This window comes from Pteropus medius, unplaced genomic scaffold, assembly GCF_902729225.1.
Source record: "Pteropus medius unplaced genomic scaffold, Ma_sr-lr_union100, whole genome shotgun sequence".
Lineage (NCBI taxonomy): Eukaryota > Metazoa > Chordata > Mammalia > Chiroptera > Pteropodidae > Pteropus > Pteropus medius.
The window spans coordinates 12,721,056-12,743,769 of record NW_024349803.1 but is presented as its reverse complement, the minus strand read 5'-3'; the positions used below and the strand labels follow the sequence as shown (position 1 = coordinate 12,743,769).

Genomic DNA, 22,714 nt, shown 5'->3' with positions numbered 1-22,714 from the left:
AAGGCGCAAGTCTGGGGCAGGCAAAAAGATGACAGGGCACAAAGACATGGTACCGCTCTCAAAGACTCCAAGACCTGGAGAAGGAGTTAGAACTATGGCATGGTTTGAAAATGCGAGGAGGGGCTGGAAGGGACAAGGAACACAGCTGGATCTGACAATGGTTGTCACTGTCCTTAGCACTGTCCTACCAAGAATCAGCTGCCTTTCTAGGACTGAGTGAGAGTGCTGTCAGCGTCTTTCTTTGTTCAAGCCAAGGTGAGGAGGGTTGGCAAGAGGAGAACACCTGCTTAGGGGTTGTCCGGGCCCAGGATAAAAATGACCTTGAGGTACCTTCTCTCTCTGTGGTTTGTACTTTTCCATGATTCTCCTCAGGTAAATGCCTCATTCCAAGAGAAAGACAAAAGTCAGGAAGGTTCAGCCCTTTACAGAAGGTTCGAGAAGGTGGCCTGTTTAGTAATGCCACTCCACAGCTTTCCTTCCCACTGTGGGGTGGGATGCCTGGTCATGGGACCCCTCTCCTTGGCTCAGGAAATCAATATAGTTACCTTGTAGGGAGCAGCAACAACTGATCAGGGTCACTGTCAACATCCACGCAGAGCCTGACCTTGGGCTGAGGAAAGTGCTTTAAGTTCCTGGCATTTTTGGCAGAAGGCTTGTTTATTCTTTTCTTCTCTCTCTGCAGAAAATGCCTCTGGGCACCTCCCCGCTCTGTTTCCCCAAAGGCTAGGTGGCCTTGCTTGCTTCACAAACACAGGTATTTATTTCTCTAATAAGATGAACAGAGGCTGATTGTTTTTTCAGCCTACCTTGTGGGACCAGGATAATATGAAGAGAAAAAGAAAGGAAATAAGAAATGATGAATAAAAGCTTAAGTGAGATGCAGATCCTTGCATTATATGCTCTGGGGTTGATTCTAACAGTGAGGATAAAAATCAGAGAATTGGACAAAACATTTACTTGGGTACACAGAAAAGTAAATAGTGAAATCCTTAATCTTTACCCTATCTGGGGAACCCTCCTCTTTTGTTATAACAAACGCAGTTATATACTGGTAATTACAAAAAATAATACTTTTACAGGTTCAAGGGATTCCTTAGAAGATTTGTGTATACTTGCTGCTGCCAATTTCTCTCAACTCATTCACTTAGGAAAAAAAAAATTTTACTAAGATATAATTTACATACCATAAAATTAAGCCACTTAAAATGTGCCACTCAATGGATTTTAATATATGTATTTATAGAATTGTGTGACCTGTAATCTAATTTTAGAACATTTTTATCATCCCCAAAAAGAAACCTGTACCCATTAGTAGTCACTTCTCTTTTGACCACTCTGCAGCCCTAAGCAAATATTAATCTTCTTTCTGCCTCTATAGATTTGCCTCTTCTGGACATTTCATATAAATGGAATCACACAATACGGTCTTTTGTGTCTGGCTTCTTTCGCTTAGTATGTTTTCAAGTTTCATTCATACAGTAGAATATATCAGCACTTCATTCCTTTTTATGCTCTCAGAATATTCCATTACGTGGCTCTACCACATTTTGTTTATCCATATGTCAGTAGATGAACACATAAGTTGCTCTCATTTTTGGCTCATATGACTAATGTTGCCATAAACATGTTAGTACAGGTTTTTCTGCAGATATATGTTTTCAGGTCTCTTGGGTAGATACGAAGGAGTGGACTTGCTGAGTCATAAAGTAACTCTATGTTTAACGTTTTGAGGAACTGTCAAACTGTTTCCCAAAGAGCTGTACCATTTTACATTCCCATTAGCAATGTGTGAGAATTCTGATATCTCCACATTCTCATCATCACTCTTTTCTAAAAACTTTATTTTTTATTAAAGTAGAGTTGACATACAATATTATATGAGTTTCAGATGTACAACATAGTGATTTGACATTTATATACCTCATGATGTAATCACCACAGTAAGTCTGGTAACCATCTATAAGTTATTATGATATTATTGACTATTTTCCCTATGCTATACCTTACATCCCCATGACTTATTTTACAACTGGAAGTTTGAACCTCTTATTCTCTTTACTTTTTCCACCCATCCCTCCACCACCTAATACCCTTACTGTCTATCTTTTTGATACTAGTTATCCTAGTGGGTGTGATGTGGTATCTCATTTTGGCTTTGATTTGCATTGCCCTAATGACTAATGATATTGAGCATCTTTTCATGAACTTATCAGCTATTTGTATATTTTCTTTGTATAAGTGTCTATTCAAATCCTTTGTCTACTTTTAAATTGGATTCTTTGTCTTTTTATTTTTGAGTAGGGGTTCTTTTTATATTCCGGATATAAATCCCTTATCAGATATATGTTTTACAAATATTATCTCCCTGTCTGTGGGTTGTCATTTCTCTTTCTTTATGGTATTCTTTGAAGGAGAAAAGTTATTAATTTTGAAGAAGTCCAGCTTATCAACCTTCTGTCACTTGTGCTCTTGGTGTCATATCCGAGAAACCATTGTCTAACCCAAGAACATAAAGATTTGCACCTGAGTTTTCTTCTAAGAGTTTTTATAGTTTTAGTTCTTACATTTAGGTTCAACTAACTTTAAGTTAATTTTTATGGTGCATGGTGGGGAACCAAATTAATTCTTTTCATGTGGCTATCTCGGTGTCCCAGAACCACATGCTGAAAAGACTTTTCTCGCAGTAATTCTATACATCTAAAACTGTTCTAAAATAAAAAGTTATTTAAAAAAATAATCAGTTCTCTCCCCCCTTGAATTATCTTGGTCCCTTTGTCACAAATCAACTGACCATAAACATTAGTGTTTATTTCTGGACTCTTAATTTTACTCCATTGATCTATATATCCATTGTCATGCCAGTACCACACTGGTTTTATTATTGTCGCTTTGTAATAAGTTAAGAAATTGGAAAATGTGAATCCACCAACTTTGTTCTTTTTCAAGATAATTTTGGCTATTCTGGATCCTTTACATGTACATATGATATTTACATCTAAAACTGTTATTGAGAATTATCTTGAGGATTATCTTCTCAATTTTTGCAAAAAAAAAAATCTAACTGGGATTTTAACAGAGATCGTATTCTACCTATAGATCAATTTGGGGAGTATTTCCATCTTAACAATATTTTTTCTAATCCATGAACCTGGAACACCTTTCCATTTATTTAGATCTTTAATTTTTTTTCAGTGTTTTGTTATTTTCAGTGTGAAAGTCTTACACTCCTGTTGTTAAATCTCATCCTAAGTATTTTATTCTTAATTGATGTTATGATCTCTGCTCATAAACTTGTTAAGAGCTTGTACTTTGGAGGTTGAGAGACCTAAATTTTAGTACTGGCTCCACTATTTATTAGCTGTATGACTTTAAGTTTACTTAGCCTGTAGCAGCCTCTTTTTTTTTTTTTTAATCTGAAAAAAGGAAATAATAATATCACCTCATGGGTTTGTTACGCAGATGAAATAAGATAATGCTTATGCGTCCCTGAGACCATGACCCATGTGGGCCAGTCTCAGGATGGTACTACAGTCTGAGAAAGCCGGTCCGGTCACCAGTGAGTAATTTCAAATTAACTCATATTCAATACTTGCACTTCTCAAACCATATAGAGCCCCCTGCAATCCTTCCTAACACCCTTTTTCCCTCCTACAGCTTCGGTCTCCACTTCTTTCCCCCAAGCTCCCTACAGGCTTTTTCTCCAGCCCTAACCGATGTCCCTCTGGTGCGTTTCCTCTGTCTAGTTCTCCTTCAGGGGAAGAAACTGGACAGACAAAGGCAGAACTCTTTTTAGTAGGCAGGAAGAAAAAAAAATAAGGAGCACTCAAACTTAATTTATGTTCCATCACTCATATAAGGTGCTTAGTGCAATGTCTGATATATCTAAGGGCTCAGTAAATGTTGGGGTTTTATTTTTTGTTGTTCTGGTGTTTACATTATACCCATCTATACTTTATGTTAATGGTGTGGGGTTGAGAGCGTGGCTTCTGAGAATCTAGTCTAGAGGCTACTACACATTTTTACTCATTCAAATGAATTTGGGGTTGTCCTTCCTCCTGAATCATTCCTCAGAGACTCAGCCCCTAGGAAATTATAAAAAGTTTATCTTGAGGCTTCCTGAATAATATCTGGGGGCCTATCTCCTGTTTCCTCCCTGCACCCAGTACCAGAACCCTGTGCTCCCTCCTTTCCTCCCACAAAACCTCTAGTACAGTGCTTTTAAAACTGCAGGTCAGGACTCATTGTTGTTTGAGATAGAACCAGCATTTGTTTCAAGTGACAGAATCAAAGAAAACAGAATAAAAAGTGTCCAAGTGCATAATAAGTAAGATTTTTGTTTCAGTTTTGTAAATGTGCGTGAACTCTGTGAAACACATTTCTTACTATGGTTCAGCGCTTAAAAATGTTTAGATCTTTCACTTTCATTATACTATTTAAACAACTCATAACGGCATAAAGTAATACCCTGCCAAGTGGTCTGTCCATTTTGATAGGGATTAAATGCTGAAATCTCAGGGATGAAGTTCCAGCAACAGAGCAGGATTTGGGGGCCTTGAGGCCTTTTCCTATATTTGTAACAGTTGATGGAAGAATATCTTCTGCTGCCTGTGTGGACCTGCCAGCACCCCGACCCCATGCTACCTCTTAGCGATCACCTTCTCTCTCCCACAATATCTGCAAATCCACACCCTGAACTTGTGTTGGGTTGTCTATTTTCCAAAACTCTTTCACATATTCCATTTCATTGGATTCTCACAACTATCCCATGAAGTCGACGGGTCAGATCCAAATCTCTGATTAACATTTTAACTTAGAGTGTGACCTTAAGCAAGTGACTTAACTTCCTCAGCCTATCTCCTTAGCTCTGTTATATAAATATATAATACATAACCAGAAAGGTTAAGAGACTTTGCCAACATCACACAGCCCGGAAGTGACAGGACCAGGCAGAGAACTAAATCTTTTTCCCCTCCCCCGCCCCAGCCTGGCTGTCCCTCAGGCTCTCCTCATAGAGATGCATAACTTCTTTTCAGTGAACTACTTTATCTGACTGCCTTATAAAAAATGTTTAAAAAGAAAGAACATTTTGCTCCTTTTGACCATATCTGAAAACATAGACTTTAATGTGCAAAGCGCAAAGACAAATAGCTCTTCATACCTTGTGGTTAAGGGTTATCACTTTTAACATCAAAGGCTATTTATTAAAGGCCAGGTCCCAGGAAACAGAGACAACAAAGTCCACGAGGAGAAAAAAAATTCCCTGAGAGCTCTGTTCTGTCCTTTGTGTTGCAGAGTGACCCCTCTAGTGGCTCTGGAGGAAAACAGCTTCTGGAAAACACATTTACAGATTCAACATTGATGCAATCTGAGAAGGGTGCTTCAAGGGAGGGTAGAGAGCACTTGGTTCAAGGTCTCCCATCATTGATGAGAAATTGAAAACTAGAGCAAAGGTTCTCAACAGGGGGTGAACCTGTTCCCAGGGAACATTTGGCAACTTCTGCAGACATTTTTGGCTGTCATTTGGCCAGGGGTGGGGGGACGCTACAGTCATCAATAAGTAGAGGCCACGGATGCTGCTAAACATCCTACAGTACACAGGACGATGAGCCATAACAAAGACTTATCTGGCTCAAAATGTCAGCAGTGCTCAGATGGTTTAGAGAAACGGTGTGATCTACCCAAGGACTTGCAGCTCCCCCCCAACCCCGCCCGAGTTTTATTATGATGTAATTGACACATGACCAAAGACTTGCAGCTTATTCATAGCTTTTGGCAGTTTAGGCCTGAGATGGGGACAGAGGGTTAGGGAGTGACAGATAAAAGGTATGAGGTTTCTGTTTGAGGTGATGAAAATGTTCTAATTTCGACTGTGGTTGACGGTCGTGCATATCTCTGAATATACTAAAACCACTGAATTGTATACTTTAAAGGGTGAATTGTATGGCATATGAATTATACCTCAATAAAACAATTTAAAAAATAAAGCCTCTGGGGTGTTCCATTACATAGAAAATGAAGCACAAATTCATTACCTTGGCATTCAAGGCTTTCTACCTTCTAGCTTCATTTCCTCTACCATCTAGCTCAGTCCCTCACTACTTCTGTATATGGCAGACAATTGAACAGGTCCAGAGACATGACTTGTGCTTCTCTGCTTCTTTGCCTTCGCTCCTGTGTTCTCTTGGCCTGAAATGACCTCTCCCACCACTTTGGTCTTCCAAAATTTAACTTGTCTTTAAGGTCACATTCAAACGTTCTCTATAATCTTCCCAGGCAGAATTGCTCCTTGCTCCTCCGAATTCATAGAATTCAATATACTTTATGTGATGTTTACCTGTCCCTTTTACAGGCTGACGTACACACAACCTCAGTTTCCAAATCAAAAGTTGGGTGGTAACTACATGTCCATAAAAAAGAATATTGCAAATCAGGACCATTTTAGAAAGTCTGGATCATGCTATTGCCATGACGGTCTTCTTACTCTAGTGGATAGTGTCTGTTGGACACAGACTAGTGTTACACATCCTTTCCTTCCTCGTAGAGTTCTCACCACTGTCTCTCAGCTGGATGAAAGAGCTCAGCTTCTCTTTCTCTACGACACATGGAGAATGTGGTTAGGCGATTTTAATAAATGGCCTTACCCCTATGTTATATGCCAAATAAATAAAAGCTAGATTGATATATGAACATTTTTAAAGACTATAAAAGTACCGAAAAAATAAAAGAGGATATTTTTATACTCTTACGCTGGAGGACACCTTCCTAAAGGAATCACAAAATCCCATATGCCATGAAGAAAGTCAGTGATAGCTTTCTCTCTATAAAAAACCCAAGCCTTCTGTATGGCCAAAGATACCATAAACAGAGCAAAGGACAAATGACAGACTCTGAGGAGATATTTTCAAGAGCTATAATAGTTAAAAGATGGACATCAGTACTAACAACAAACAACACATTTAAAAAAGGGTAAAGAATGGGAGCAAGTATTTCGCAGGAAAAAGCAGAAATGACAAAATAGAGTCTGAAAGATGTTCAACATCATTAGCTTCAGGGAAACAGAGAACAATACAATGAGGGTCATTTGCCTATCAGACGAGTAAGTAAATATGGAAAAGATTGAGACTACCCATAATCTTCAAGTGTATGGGGAAAAGATCAAACATAAATAGTACCATTGTATATATATTATAATATATATAATTTTTTCAAGAGTAATTTGGTAGGATTAATTATTTTCTCCAATGAACATTCAGAATTCCCAAGTGAACATTTAAAAAGCCAGTCTTAATGATTAATAAAGGAAATCTCAAATCTTTTCTTTTCCAATTTCCCCATTCTAAGAGGTCGACATAGAATACACTTTGAAAGATAATTTTCTGGTTGCTTATAATACTGAATAAGGAAGTCCAGCAATGATAACCATCTTTAAAAGCCCTACCCTATCTCTTTAAGTGAGAATTTATTTTTAAAATTCTCCATATTTGCCTGGAGTGATATTAGCCATGTTACTTGGCTACTTCTTAACATGATGCATAACCAACTGATTGACTATATAGATAGAAGAGGAGTGGGGAGAGGGGGGAAATAGGGTACAGGATGGGGGCTGGGGGAGGACAAGAGGATGGGAGGAGCTACTGTGTCCTGATTTCTCTCTCCCTGGCTTCCCTTTGCCAACATGTAGTTATATGAATGCTTTTTGTTTCCCTGCTCTTTGGTTGAGCTTCAGTATAAGATTGGGTCTTGCTATAGAGTTTTCACAGTCTTTACAGTCCGCCAAATACCCAGACTTTTCCTGAGCTTGGCATATTCCCTTATCACACTATCCTTCCTAAACAGGGCCTTATTAGCCCTATAACACCTTTGCATGAGTTAGAAAAAGGTGTCCCCCAGCCATGCTGCACAGTTCTGTGCGGGGAGCCCAGGCCAGCTTCAGGCGCTCTTGCCCCCTGGGCCTCTGTACTAGCAATCCTGTTCCTCACCCCAGCCCTAGTCCAACTGCTGCACAGGAAATCTTTGTGAATGGTCATTTCCTCATTTCAAATGTCCACAGGACAGAGTGGCACCTGCTACAGTTAATGTTGCAGACATGTGGCTCAAGTTTCTTTCCATAGCTTTTCCTTCTAAGTAGCTCTATGAGATTTCATTTGGGGTCCGAATCTCCTTTGTTAATGCTTTTAGACCCCAAACACCCACCTCTACCACACACACACACACACACACACACACACACACACACACACACACACACAAACACACACCCAGGCTCATTATTGTTCACCCATGAGATAGAGAGTGATGGAGACGTTAACTGGTGTTTGATCTCTTTACTGCTGAGCCCTTATCAGCAGAAATAAAATGATAAGGTAATTTTCTTCTTGCCTTGAGTTTTAAGTTCTGGGCTTTCTTTTCTCAGGTGAAAAGAAATAACCCTTGGTGTTTCAGAATCTTAAGTAGAGAAGTTTCTAGGCCCCAGGATAAAGCCCCTCCACTCAGATCTTTGTTTGGAAGCCAGAATTCTTAAGAATTTTTCAAGGTAGGCGAGAGAGGTGCTGCAATTGAAGGAGGGAAATATGGCCCAGCCCCAGGGTGGCTTCCCTGAGATGCAGAAGTCACGCGTATGCACACGCAAGTGCAGAGGGGTAGTGGGTGCACGTTTCCAGGGTGGCAGGAGTCTGTATCCCCCCGCCTCTGCAGGAACTCAGGTGGGTGGCTACTTGAAAGCCTATGGAGGCTGGATACTATACACTCCTGCTTTGAAGCTTGGGTGGGGGTCTCCATGGATAACATGTGGCCCGTGGAGAGAGAAGCACAGTGCCAAAAAGCCTCTCCATGGTCCTCCCTGGGCCCTCCCTAATTGGCAGAAAAGGCTAGCACATGGGGCAGCAAAAGGAGCCGTGGTAACCATGGCATCCCACCATGGCCTACGCATCAGAATACCCCCACTTTCCTGGGCCCATGGAAGCCTGGGGGACAGGGACAGGGAGACCCAGTAATCCTGGTATTGGACTCTTCCTCAACCTTGGAGAGTGAGGAACTTGAAGCCAAGCTTAATTTAATATTAGAGAAACACAGAAATGTAGCATGCTTTGTACTTGGGTATTGTGAAACAGTTCTTCCCTGTTACTACATTTCTCTCTATGATGTAATCTATGGAATTTCTCCTTGGAAAGAGGGGGATTTTGCATTTTGAGCAGAGCTTCCTCAGCTCTTTTCTCTCATTGTAATCTTCACCTTTTTGAAATTTTCTCTTGTCGAAACAGCATATGTATAGTTCGGTTTATAACACGTACATATTAAGTTAGTGGAAACATGAGTTCCTAGGATCTTCCCAAGTGCTCTACTTCCCATTTTAAAAAAGATAGAAACAGAATCTTCAAGAAGAATCATGAAATGAAGCCTGGAATTGGGACTTACAGCCTACAGCCTAGACCTAGATCTCGATTACGGTAGTAATTCTCCCAGTGCCCAGTAGGAACCAACTGGGGAACAACTGAGTGGACTGCAAGTCCCTAGACAAATGGATTTAGTTCCTTCGACTCCATGTTTTAATGTTACACCCGCTGCACAAAAAGGCAAAGTGCTAGGTACTTTGAAGATACGGAAAAGTAAAAGACATGGGTCCTTCCAGGAGAAAGGTATACCAGCTCACTGGAGATAGAAGACTATGGGCCATGAAGTACACAACAGGGCTGAGCTGGTAGGTAGAACACGGAGAGCCACAGTATCGGAAGGGTCAGGGAAGTCTCCCTGGAGGAGGGGTACTGGGAGGAAACCCTTGCCCATCCGATTTCCTCATTTCAGCTGGCTGAAAGAGAGAGGTGGAAAGGAAAGAGGAGAAGGTTCCAGGGACTTGGACAAAGGGACAGAGGTGAGAATGATCACCACTTGGCTGTGAGGTAGACAATGCATGGTGGGAGTAATAGGGAATACACGGAGTTAGATCAAGAGAGTGGGACCGGCCTGTGGATGGCTTTCGATTCTGGGCAGAGCTGTTCAGACATGAGACAGTTGAGGTCACAGCACGGGAATTACCTGATGAGAGCAGGGTTTAAGGAGGATTAGTGGGCTGCCTCAATGGGAGATACCCAGTGATAGAGGTTCTCTGGGTTAGTAATGATTTTTTTTGTAATAATACTTATGGTATATTGACTCTGAGCTGCAAGCATTGTGTGTTGTACATAGAACTTCTGAAGAGGTTTATACCTTGATACTACTTAATCCACGCTATTAGTAAGAAAGAGTGAAGGGATTATTGATTTATGAAATCAACAAGTCCAATCAGGAAGAGCCGAGTTGAAGAAATTTGTGAGCTAACATAAGACCAGGTACCAAGTGTTGGCTCCATAAGGTGTTTATGAGAAACTGTAGAAGCTAGCTGACAACCACGTTGTTCTGCAAGACCACACTTGCAGGAGGGACAACTGAAATGTCTCTAGAGGCAACTGCTGGAGCCCAGGATAGCTCCTGAGAAACCATCTAAGATAAAGGCAAATAACGTTGACACTGAGAGCAACCTCACTGCACTCAATGACCTATTTTGCCATGTTCACTCATTCATTCACTCATTCACTCAAATTCATTCATTTATTCAAGAATTTCTATCCACGAAGGTACAATGAAAGGTACAGACTTCAACAATGAGTGACGAAGTCTCTATAATCCAATAGGAGAGACAGACATTCACATCAATGATGGCAGTTCAGAGCTATTGTTCTCTTTCCTTCTTACCCCTCTCTCCCTTGCCCACTTCCACCACCCTCTGGAAAATTGAAATATCTATTGTATTGGTAATTATTGGTTCTCAATTTTCCTCCATGAGTTCCAATATCTGGTTTTGCTTTTTGTTTAGTAACATGAGTAAAGACATTCAAGGAAAAGTTTCTAGAATTCCTTACTTTTTCCTTCCTTCTAAGGGGTATAGGTTGGAGGAAGTTTCTTGGTTTGAGCTGAGCTAAGGGGTACGAAATGGAACAGGCTGGAGAAGGGAGATCACCCTTAGGGGAAGGGGTCTGAGCTCCCGGGGGTGGGGAGAAAGAGGATGAGGGTTGGGTTAGTGAGTGGGAGACTGGCTTGGAGAGAATGAAAGAGGGGGAGGGAGAAGGAATGAAGAGAATTAGTGAAGGTCATGGAGACAGAGAGATTGCTGAGGAGAGGAAGAGATAGAAGGTCTGAGCAGCCCTGATGAGCAGAGAGATTTGGGAGAAAAAGACTGTGTCTACTTGGAGGAAGCTTTGCTGTGTGTTATTTTGTGAAACCCCTCATGATAGCCTGTACTGTGTTACTTTTCAAGGCTTTTGGGTGGGAGTAGGGTGTGGGGGTATCGGATCTTTTTTCCAGTACAAATCAGTACTAAGACTGAAGGCAGTTTTATCTTATTTGGGGTGTTCGCGTTACCGTCAGTTTTGTAATCACGTTTCCTCAGACTTCTCCGTCTGTGCATTTTCGATGTCTACTGGCTGGTGAGCCTGTAATGATTACAGATATGATTTTACGGCTGCAGCACAGAGTGGCCCAGTTTAGCATGGCCGCCCCTCCATCTGGGAAAATACAGACTACACCCTCTACTCTGCTTAGATACCCTGTTTGTGATAAAGAGACCTGGTTTGTGATCTACCCCATTTTTTATGTCCCTATCACCCGTCTCAGTATCATGCCTAGAATTCATTGTGGCTTTAGCGCTTCCGCAATCCCCTTCTTGTTGTGACTTTTCTTCAGACATCTGGTCATTCTCAGTTGTCTTGATTTCAGAACAGAGGCTGTAAAATGCTAATTGGTACTTTTTGTTTTTTGCACCTGAATGGGGTGTTGGGCCTTTACCTTGTCAAGGTGATCTAGCTCTGCCGGTTCCTTGCTGTGTGATCTTAGGCAAGTTTTGGAACCACTTTGTGCTTTGGTTTCTTCCTACAGTTATTGTGAGTATTAAATGAATTAATATATAATATATTAATTGCAGGGCTATATAACTAAATGCTGCATCTATTACTTTCACTATGATTACTTGGCAGAAACCCAGCTATTTAGTTAAGGAACTTCTAAATGCCAGCATGTCAGGTGGCTTATCTTTAGGGCCGTTATATTTTGTAGAGAGGAGAATAAGGTTGTTTGTTGTGTTTTATTGGGGGGCGGGGCTCAAGGGAAAGAGCCTGTCCGGCTGCCAAGCAGGGTGCGAGGCCAACTGCTCCTTTGCTCTGTTTTATCAATCGCCAGCTGAAGTTTATGAACTGCGTAGTGTCCCAAGTTCTGCTTTGCAACAAAAGATTTCCTTCTGCATTCTATCCTCCAACCTCCCACGTATAGAAGCTTAGCTTCCTCTGTCCTCCTTCTGTTGCCATCACTCCTCCATCCACTGTTTACCCTCCAGAAATTCTTTGAAATCTCTGATCTGCTGCGAGTTCCTCTGTCATACCTGGGTATTTGTCACTTTTTAAATACCTTTATTATTTTAGTGGGGTCTTGGTGAAGATAAAATCGAGCACACTTAATCTGCCATCTTTAATCAGTCACAAACCCTTCTGACAGACACAGTGCCAGGTTGTATGTTCGAAATCCTGGCTCTTTTATGCGTTTTTCTTACACCGGTAGGACCCCTTAAGCTTGGGCAATATGAGGAAGGGAGGGAAGATAGGATATGGTAGCCAAAATGACTTGCTTTAGTTGAGGGCTCTTAGAAGATAGTCTACTAGGACAGTTCCCCCTCCTGGAATGATACAGTCTACCTGAATTTGCAGTCAGCAGGAGAGAGGGTTTTAGGCAAAGGTTCAGGAAAGATATTGCAATAATAATAAAAATGAATCACTTAGAGAAGGAGATATAAATTACTTCTGAGTTCCAAGTTATTATGAGCATGTCTTTTACTGTAACTACTACTAGATCATTCCTCTATGATGCCATTGCTGGAAGCCGGCATGTATATTAGCTCAAGAATGAATGCAGGCTATTTCTGCAAAATACAATAATAGTTCTATTATGAATAACATAATAATGGCTTATGACTCACTATTTCCATTACATTTATCATACGAACATACTGAGTAAAATTCGGCCATTGTTTTGAATCTCAAGATAGTGGACTTCACAAGCATTTATGAAATTTAAGCATTTTTAAATTTTACTGGCAAGTAGTAATAACTTCAGTAGATTATGAACTACCTATTCAAACAAATAATTACATATAATAATAGATTGGTAACCACAACCCTAATTAATCAATTTGCTAACAGCTAATCTATGGTAAAGGAAAATGTGTTTTAAGCATGGCATGTGTTAGCAGTCAGGGTCTAGCCAGAACAACAGAAACCACTGCATATATTTATAAAAGAGAGAATTAAATGCAGGGGATTGGTTACACAGTTGATGATATTCTGAGACATTTAGATTAGTGCGAGTGGGAAGGACAATCAGAAAAGAAGGTATTACCAGAACCCAGGAGCTGAGGTCGCCGATGGCAGCTGGAACCACAGCAGGCCTTTCAGGCAGGGGCTGGAGCCTTGCTATAGCTACTGTTAGAAAAAATCATCCAAGGGCAAGAGGCTTATGGAGAAACACCCTGGCCTTTCCCTTCCTCTAGTGCTTCTCATTGGCTGAGCCCAGCTTGAACCCAGGTGACCTTGCAGCCTGAGAAACCTGTCTGCAATAGTCAGTTTCCATGAGACACAGAGCAGAGTAGGTGAAGGTGAGGAATGAATCTGAAAGTTGTACGACCTGTACAACTTATACATAGTATTCTGTACAGTGTGAATATTCTTTAGGTTAAATGTATGACAAGTGTCTATGTATAATATAAATGTGTTCATATAACTCTATGGCTCTGTATGTGCTCAGATTAAATTGGAGCCACAGTCTTGGCCAGAACTATCTTAATGGATTAAGATCAAGTTCAAATGAGTCATAGACTATTGCTAATGTAGCTGTCAATAAACACTTTTTATTTTTTAAATCAGGAAACACATTGACCAGCCACCTTTGCACACGGAAACCATTTCCCTCCTCTCACTTTATCTCTAATCCTAAAACTTGGAGAATATAATCTAGGATGCAAAACGGCAATTCTCATGATGGCACAAATGTGTACCCATACAGAACTCACAGATTGCATGGCTTTTTAAACCAACTACACCTAAGATTCTTTGGTAAATTTCACGAGACTAGAAAGAATGATATTCTGAAATCTAGGCTTCACAAACAACCAAGAGTACTTCTTTGATTCTTCTTTTATAAACGCTAGTAGTGGAAATGTTGAGCTGGCTGTTTTCTCATACTCATTTCCTCTTGGCAGATGGCAGAATAAAACATGCACAGTAGACAGTGCCTTCTTTCAGAGACTTGGAAATCTACAGGGTATATGGAGAAGGCTTGAGTCTTGGTCTCCTTCAGATGTGAGCATGAAGTCATAAAGGAAACCCAGAGAGTTTGAGAGATGCCTGTGCTTTCTAGAGAGTTGCCTGGCTGGCTACGTGGAGTGGCCCAGGTTAAACTAGGGTAGTCACTGACTCATTGCCTATTTACCCTGAGTCTCAGGATCTCACTAACTCTCCGCTCTGCTCCCTCAGCAAGACTTTAAGCCAAGAGGAAACAAAAACATTAAGAAGCTATAGATTGTGCTGCCTTTTTCATTTACCTTTTGTTGCAATGAAATAATAGCTTGGAAGAACAAAAGGGAACTGTACAATTAATTCTAAATAATTACAATAAAAATGAGTAGAAGGGAGAAAAGGAGAAAGAGTAGAATAAATTAAAGGGGAGGAGCTAACGGAAAAGACTTCCTCAGTCAATGGGAGGCATTTATTTAAATGCTGCTACCCTCACCCTCGCCTCAGCCTCAAGGCTATTCACAAAGGAGTCTCCTGGTAATTGGTCACCTGGAACAGTAAAATAGCTATTAAAATAGGACACCCATGTATTTCCATCAGATTCTCTGGGGTAATATCCAGGTGTCAGTATTTATTAAGAGAATCTCTGAGGTGAACCCACCTTGGCCATAACACGGCCAAAGATGACCTGCAGGAGTTTTGGAGGCAATGTGTTAACTGGTGAGAAATCACAGTCACTATTTAGAGCATGTCATCCAGTCAGGGCTTGTTCCAAAAAATTTCTTCCCACATAGTGGCCTCAGTAAGCCAGAAACTGCCACCCCCGCCCCTGCATTGCCTTCCACTTACATGCTCTGAGCAGAAGTGCTCAGTGGGGATGGTCTTGTCCGCAGGGAGACTTTGAAAACTCCCTGTGGAGCTGTTTTTAGTTGCTACCATGATTAGTGAGTGGGCCAGGGCTGCGGGGAAGCTAAGCTGTTAGAATGGGTGAGGGAAGGATGAGGAAGGAAACTAACATTAGAAAACTATTGTGTTAGGCACGTTGATAGGTGCACACACACTCACTACGTACTCAGCTCTTCTGAGTTCAGGGAAAAATAATGTGCCGTTGCAGAGAAGCTCAGAGACAGAACACAGGGAAGAGATGGGATAATACTCTCATTGCGTAATAAGGTCAGGCTAATTAGTTCACACAAGATAGTGTCAAAGTTGAATTAACAGAAGAATTTTAAATCTCAAATGCAGACAGTCTGAGTTGTGAAAAGAAAATTTATCCTGCAGCATGCGGCCTGCTTGGCTTTAGATGTAGTAGGACAATGAGCTGCAGCCTGAGCAGAACTTCACCATTCTTTAATGCTCACATCCCTGCATCCCCCATGAGCCAGACTTCATCTTTTTCCCAGCACAGGTAGTGTGATATCAGCTGTCCAGGCCTGTGCATTCATCCAGAAGGGCAGCCCTGTGGTCACTCCACACCTGTGTCCCCAGGACTGACCCTGATTGACTCTCCTAAAACCTCTCAATTTTTTTTTTTCAAGTGTTCTGCCATCCCAGGAACACTACATCTCTCTTTCCCACAGAAACCACCAGAGCTTTTTCCCAGGGCTAGGCATCGATCCAGACTGGTGCCTCATCTTCTCAACCAACCCAAAGGGTCTTATCCAGGCAATAAACAGTAAAGTCTAGATACCTTGAGAACAAGAAGTGTCTAGAAATACATCAACCTGCTCACCCTCTTGGGAAAATGTCAACTACTTTATTTCTTTCCTAGGATTGATAGGAAAGCTTTTTGCCATAGCAGCTGTGGTTGGCAGAATAATGGTTATCCAAAGATGTCCACATCCTAATCCCAAGAACCTGTGACTATGTTACTTCCCGTGGCAAAAGGGGCTTTGTGGACGTAATTAAAGTTGTAACCTTGAGATGGGGAGATTACTCTGGATTATCTGGGTGAGCATGATGTAATCACATGCACCCTTAAAAGCAGAGAACCTTTCCTAGCTGCAGTCAGTGAGAAGGAGACGTGACTATGGGAGAAGGGACACAACACTGCTGGCTTTGAAGATGAAGAGCCATGAGCCAAGGAATGGGAACGGCTTCCAGAAGGGCAGGGAAATGTTTTCTCCCCTAGAGCTTCCAGAAAGGTACACTGCTTTACGGACTCCTTGACTTTAGCCCAGTGGTACTCATGCTAGACTTCTGACCTATAGAACTGTAAGATAATAAGTGTACTTTTAAGCCACCAAGTTTATGGTGACTTATTACAGCAGCAATGGAAAACTAATACAGAGTTGATTAAAACATAGCCAAAGCTGACCAGAGTTTGAGGTCTCCTGTCCTATGTACCTTGGGTTCCTAAGGTAAATGGGAAATATGGAACAGATTTTGTGCTTTGGACGTACTGTTAGAACTATGTTTCCCAGAGTTCCCAGGAGTCGAGTGTTCGCTCCTCTACCATTTAGAAAAGTATGAGAATCACTGACAAGAGAATGATGGTCCCTTTTATGAAATTCATACAACAGAACATGTCATTTAGGCATAAAGACAGAGGAGATGAGTAACATGAATCTGAACCTTCTCAAGATTATATCATGATCGAGTCAGAGATTTTGTGCATATTCTTCACCCAGAAGGAGGATCATACTTCAATCCCTCCATTGTGATTGCTCAAGATGGTTCGTTTCTCTGTGGTGACTCCAGCCTGCCCTGGAATCCTCAACCAACAGAGAGAGGGCTGGTATAGACCAGAAGACAAAGCATGCACAGGAAGCTTAAGCGTGTTGTAATAGTGTTAAGTGCCACTTTCCAGAATCTGTGGCCACCAAGGGAGAAACATACTTGGTCCCCTTTGCTCAGAGTCCTTCTTTCCTCCATCTCCTACCTTCTCCACCCCTAGAAAGAGTCCAGCCCTGTAGCCTAACCAGCTAAAGAGGACTTGTGTTTTGGTCTTGTGTCATCATCTGCTCTTCTAATGCCCTGTGTCTGTTCCTTGAGGCTCTCCACCAAGCCTAACTTTTATGATTTAACACTCAACCCAGAATTCCCCAAATGATGCTGCTGCCCTGCTCCCTTAGATGGAACCCCCATGGCATTCTGAGGAAGATTGCAAGATTAAACTGGAGTTTAACCCCACTTCTGGGCGCTTGGTTGCTATAAATTGCCCATCTTTTTCCTGAACAGGGAACAGGAAATGGGGATAGATTATCACCTTGACCCCGAAGGTTCCCCTACTGCCATTTGCAAAATTCTCTGCCCTAAACTTTCTCCAACCCAGCAATCTCCACAGCTGCTGTGCACATAGACCAATTCTGACAAGACAGTGTGCCATTCCAAAAATGTAAGAAGCTTAATGGAAATATTCTGTAGTTTTGTTTCGGATTTTACATTTAATCATATAAATACTTGCAAACATTTTGTTCTTAATAGAGATGAAAAATAGCTCCATATATTGATATTGCGGGTTTGTTCACTTTCATTAAATTTTCTTCACTCCAAATGCTTCCCTCCCACTCTGGCTTAAAGAAATAGTCTTCTCTTCCTTCTGAACCGAGCCCTTGTCTGTATTCTCATTCACATTCTCCTTCTCTCCCTCCCTAAGGATTGTTTTTCTCACTGACACCTTCAGTCTTGTTTAGCATCTCACTGGCTTTTTCCCTTCTGCCTATTTACAAACTCAGATGGTTCCATTTTAAAAAAAAGTTTCATTTAACTTTGTTTCCCTCTCTTGCTTCCTTTCTTTCAAAACTAAACCTCTGTGTGAGTGCTTATCGTCACTCCCTAGACTTACCCCAAATCCCTAGAATCTGGGTATTATGCCCACTTCTCAACCACAGCTGTTTTCTTCGGGGTCATGAGGTTCTCTTAAATGCCTAATCCAGTGGCCTCTTTTCAGATTTTGTTTGTTTGATAACTTAAGATTTTCTGCAGTTTTCAAATGGACAGAAAAGTAGAGAGAATAGTGTAATAAAAACATACACCTACTATTTAGGTTTAACTATCATCATTAACATTTTGCCATAATTGTTTCATTCATTTTTATGCCAGATTATTATACTATAAATTAAGACATTCGGATATTTCACTCTGAAATAATCCAGTATTCATTTCTAAAAAAATTAGAACATTTTCCTACATACCCATAGAATCATATCACACCTACCCATAATTCTATAATATTATCATATACCACGTTCCACATTCCAATTTCCTCAATTGTTTTAGAAATGTCTTTACAGCTTCTGTGTTCAGACCAGGTTGCAATCACAACATCCCTTGTGTTTGGCTGTTGTGTCTTGCTTTTCACCGAGAACTCGCTGTAGGATTCGCCTCCATTAAGTGGCTCCTGCCTGGAAGTCTTCCCTCGATTTCTATAACAACTCTTTATTTTCTATTGTCAACCATCTATTTTCTTCACAGTCCCTTCCTTTGCTTCTTGTCTTTTCAGTATTGGTATTCCATGGAATTTTTTTCTCAACTCTCCTTTTCACTTTAAACTTACTTCCCAAGCAATGCCACCAAATAATATTCCATTTATTGCTATATCACATTTTGTTTATTCATTTATCAGTTTAGGGACATTTGGGTTGTTCCCTTTTTTAGTTATTGTGAATAATGCCGCTATGAATAGCATCTGTATATAATCATTTGTATTTGTATATAAGTTTTTGTGCAGATAAATGTTTTCATTCCTCTTGGGTGTACATCTAGGAGTGGGCTTGCTGAATCAAATGCTAATCATATGTTTAACATTTTGGGGAACTGCTGAAAGGTCTTTCAAAATGACTTCACTGTTTTTACAATCCCGCCAGCAATATGTGAGGATTGCAATTCTCCATATCCTTACCAACACTTGTTATCATCTGTCTTTTTGAATATAGCTATCCTAGAGGGTGTAAAGTGGTACCTCACTGCAGGTTTGATATGCGCTTTCCTGATTAGTGATTTGGGCATCTTTTCATGTGCTTATTAGCCACTTGTACGGTTTCTTTGGAGAAATGCCTATCCTGATCCTCTACCAATTTTTTAATTGGATTTTTTCTTTTTATTATTGAATCGTAAGAGTTTTTATATATTCCAGATATTTTTTTTAAATCAGAAATACGATTTGCAAATATTTCCTCCCATTCTGTGGACTGTCTTAGAATGCTTCTTAAATTAAGCATCTTTATACTCACAGTGTCTAGCACAACAGGTATTCAATAAATATTTATCAAATTCAATTTAATTCCTCATGGGTCTTTTATGCAAAGTCTTTAACCATCATTTTTACTTTCAACTCAACTTCGACTTTCTTTCTTAGAGTATAAGAAAATACAAATAAAAATGAAGAATATGTCTATGGCCATGCCACCCTGAACGTGCCCGATCCCATCTGATCTCGGAAGCTAAGCAGGGTCGGGCCTGGTTAGTACTTGGATGGGAGACCACTTAGGAATATCAGGTGCTGTAGGTGTTAAAAAAAAAAAAAATGAAGAATATGAACAATTTGGACTGGACATATGAGTTTTTAAAAAAATGTAAGTGGTTTTTAGACAATAGATTTTAACACATCACTTAACTCTCCAGGCCTCAGTTTCTCAGCTACAATAAGTTTTGAAGTTTGTCTTATAATCTCTAAGCTTGCTTCTGCTTTAACATTTAATAAGTTTAATACTAACAAAAGTCAAGTCCATTCCTGGTGGCAGGCTAGGCTAAGAGTAAGCCACTGATAAATAAATAAATAAACAGCATGTCTGTCTTGTTTGCTGCTATTTTCCCAGCACAAAACACTGTGACCTACATCTAGTAGGTAATAAACTAAATGAATAGTTCTACCCAGTCTCCATTAAGCTCAGTAAGTCCCAAACCTGTAAATATGTCAATGGCTCCCAAACTTGTATCTTTAGCCTGGACTCTGTCACTGATGGACCCATTTGCTGATTCATCACTTCTATCTGCAGGTCTAATGGGCATCACAATCATAATGATTCTCACCCTCCACACCTCCCCAAATGCTCCCCCACTCTCCACACATACCAGGCTTTCTAATTTCAGTAAATAGTATTGCCTCCAATGAGATGTTCAGGCAAAAATGTAGCAGTCATTCCTAACTGCAATTCTTCCTCCTTAAAAGTTACAATTTGTCAAAAAGTCTTATCAGTTTCACCTTCAAAATAAGCCCCAAATCCAACCACTTCTTACCCTCTCCACAGCTTACAGTTTTGGTCCCAAGACAGTATCTTTTCTTCCCTGGATTCCTAGAATGGCCTCCTAACCTACGTCCCTGAATCTACTCTACCCCACCTATAATTTTTTCTTTATAAGGAGCCAGGATGATTTTCTAAAATCTTAAGCCAAATCATACCACTCCCCTGTTCAAAACTCTCCAAAGACTTCTCACTATACTCAGAATCCATCCAAAGTCCTAACCATGGCCTAGAAAGCATAAGCTTTCAGGGACCCACTTCCTCTCTGATTTTCTTCCATCTCTCTCTGCCTCTCTGATTTCAGTCTGGCCTTGCCAGCTCCTTATGTTCCTTGAACATGTCCAGTATGCTCCCACCTCAGGGCCTTTGCATCTACTGACCTCGGCCTATAAACTGCTTCACCTGAGCCTGGAGCATGGCTTACTCTCTTGCTTCATTCAAGTCTCCACTTGAATGTCACCACCTCACGGGGGCCTTATCTAACACTCTTTCTTTTTCTTTCTTTCTTTTTTTCTTTTTTAGGCGAGGCAACCCTTGGTTGACCTCACAGATTGCAAGGACCTTGTCAGCTTGCAATCCCTTATTTTTTATTTTTCACGCCTACAGCACCTGGTCTTCCTAAGTGGTCTCCCATCCAAGTACTAACCAGGCCCAACCCTGCTTAGCTTCCAAGATCAGATGAGATCGGGCTTGTTCAGGGTGGCATGGCTATAGACCCAATACTCTTTCTAATGAAGCTCTTTCTGCATCTACCTGTTCCCTTATTTTGCTTTACGTTCATTCGCAGTACTTAAACATAGTATGTGTTTGTTTATGTTTTAATTGTTTCCCCCACTACAATGTAAGCTCTGTGAGGGCAAAGATCTCATCTTTGCTTATTGCTTTGTTTACGGCTATATTCCTAGTGCCGGGCACCATTTCCAGCACATTATACATACTCGATAAATATTATTGAATAAATAAATAAATTGATGGTGTCATAATTTATCATCAAAGCCCTGGATTTGTGTCCTGGCTCTCCACTTACTAACTGAACAACCTTAGGCAAATTATCTAATCTCCCTTCATCTTAGTTTTCTCACCTATAAAAATGAGCTAGTAATACCTACTGTGAAGGACTGTTGTGAAGCTTAGTGACAAGGAATGAAAGTGCCTGATATTAGACGCTCACTTCATAAACCCATAATTACCCATAAAATAAACGTCATTCTTTATGCATTATTTGGTTGAGGGACGAAGGTGATCATCAAACCAGCTCTCTCAGAAGCAGAACTGACTGAAAATGGCACGCAAGAGGCGAAGGCGGGAAGTCAATCCATTTCAGTGCAAGAGATGCAGAGAGCTGGGTTTATACACAAGCCAAAATACCCGGGCTTAGAAACAGTACTTCCAAATTCAAGTCAAGGCATCACTTTATTCTGTGGACAGTAGCGGGGTTGGAGGCAATGATTCAAAATGACCTCAGCTTTTGTCTAATCTGGTCCTGTGACCAGACCACAGGCGACACTTCACCCAGGGTAGTAATTTCCTTTGCAACTCTCGCTAAGAGGCCCATAGACACGGTAAAATACAGTGCAGCTGCTACAAAACATGAGGCATCTCTATGTTTTCTGACATGCAAAGGTCTTAACATATATTGGCGAGTAAAAATCTCAAGTTGCAGATGAAACAATACTCTACTTGTACAGTGGTTTCTATATATGTATGTAAACATAGAGAAAAGGGTATGGAAGGATAGAAACCATATCAATGACACTCGTTTCCTCAGAGAAGTGGGCAGGTGACTGAAACTGAAGTAGATGTCAAAGGAGACTTCAGCTTTATCTGAAATGTATTTTTACTAAGAGAATGTATTTATTCTGTAATTTATTCTGCAACGTAATTATTCTATTCTGTAATGTAATTATTCTGTAATGTAAAAATTAATATTTAAAATCATCCCAAAAGATGATGCTGAAACACCACATTTAAGAAAAAAATGAAGCAATTTACTTTCCCCTTACTAGCAGTTCTCAAATGGGGCAGTCTCGACCCCGCACCCCCTCCCCCTCCACTGCCCACCCAGTGGGTGTTTGGAAATGCTTAGTGGCATTTCTTGACTCCCAGGCTATTGGCATTTAGTTCCCTAGGGATGAGTGTGTGAGAAAATCCCACCCCACAAAGTAGTATCCCAGGTAAATACCAATGGCAGTTCTGGTAAGAAAACACCACACAAAAGCT

General features: G+C 40.7%; 1 protein-coding gene and 2 non-coding genes across 12 annotated transcripts in view; 1 reads left to right on the top strand and 2 right to left on the bottom strand.

Annotated features, from left to right (window-relative positions):
• Positions 1 to 22,714, bottom strand: part of ZBTB38 (zinc finger and BTB domain containing 38) — a 134,740-nt gene that overhangs the window by 76,426 nt on the left and 35,600 nt on the right. The window lies entirely within an intron of this gene.
• On the top strand, positions 19,643 to 19,761 carry LOC120582660 (5S ribosomal RNA). Its single transcript, XR_005647603.1, has one exon. It is a non-coding gene; the product is annotated as a 5S ribosomal RNA (ribosomal RNA).
• LOC120582480 (5S ribosomal RNA) lies at positions 21,092 to 21,210 on the bottom strand. The gene has a single exon (XR_005647582.1). It is a non-coding gene; the product is annotated as a 5S ribosomal RNA (ribosomal RNA).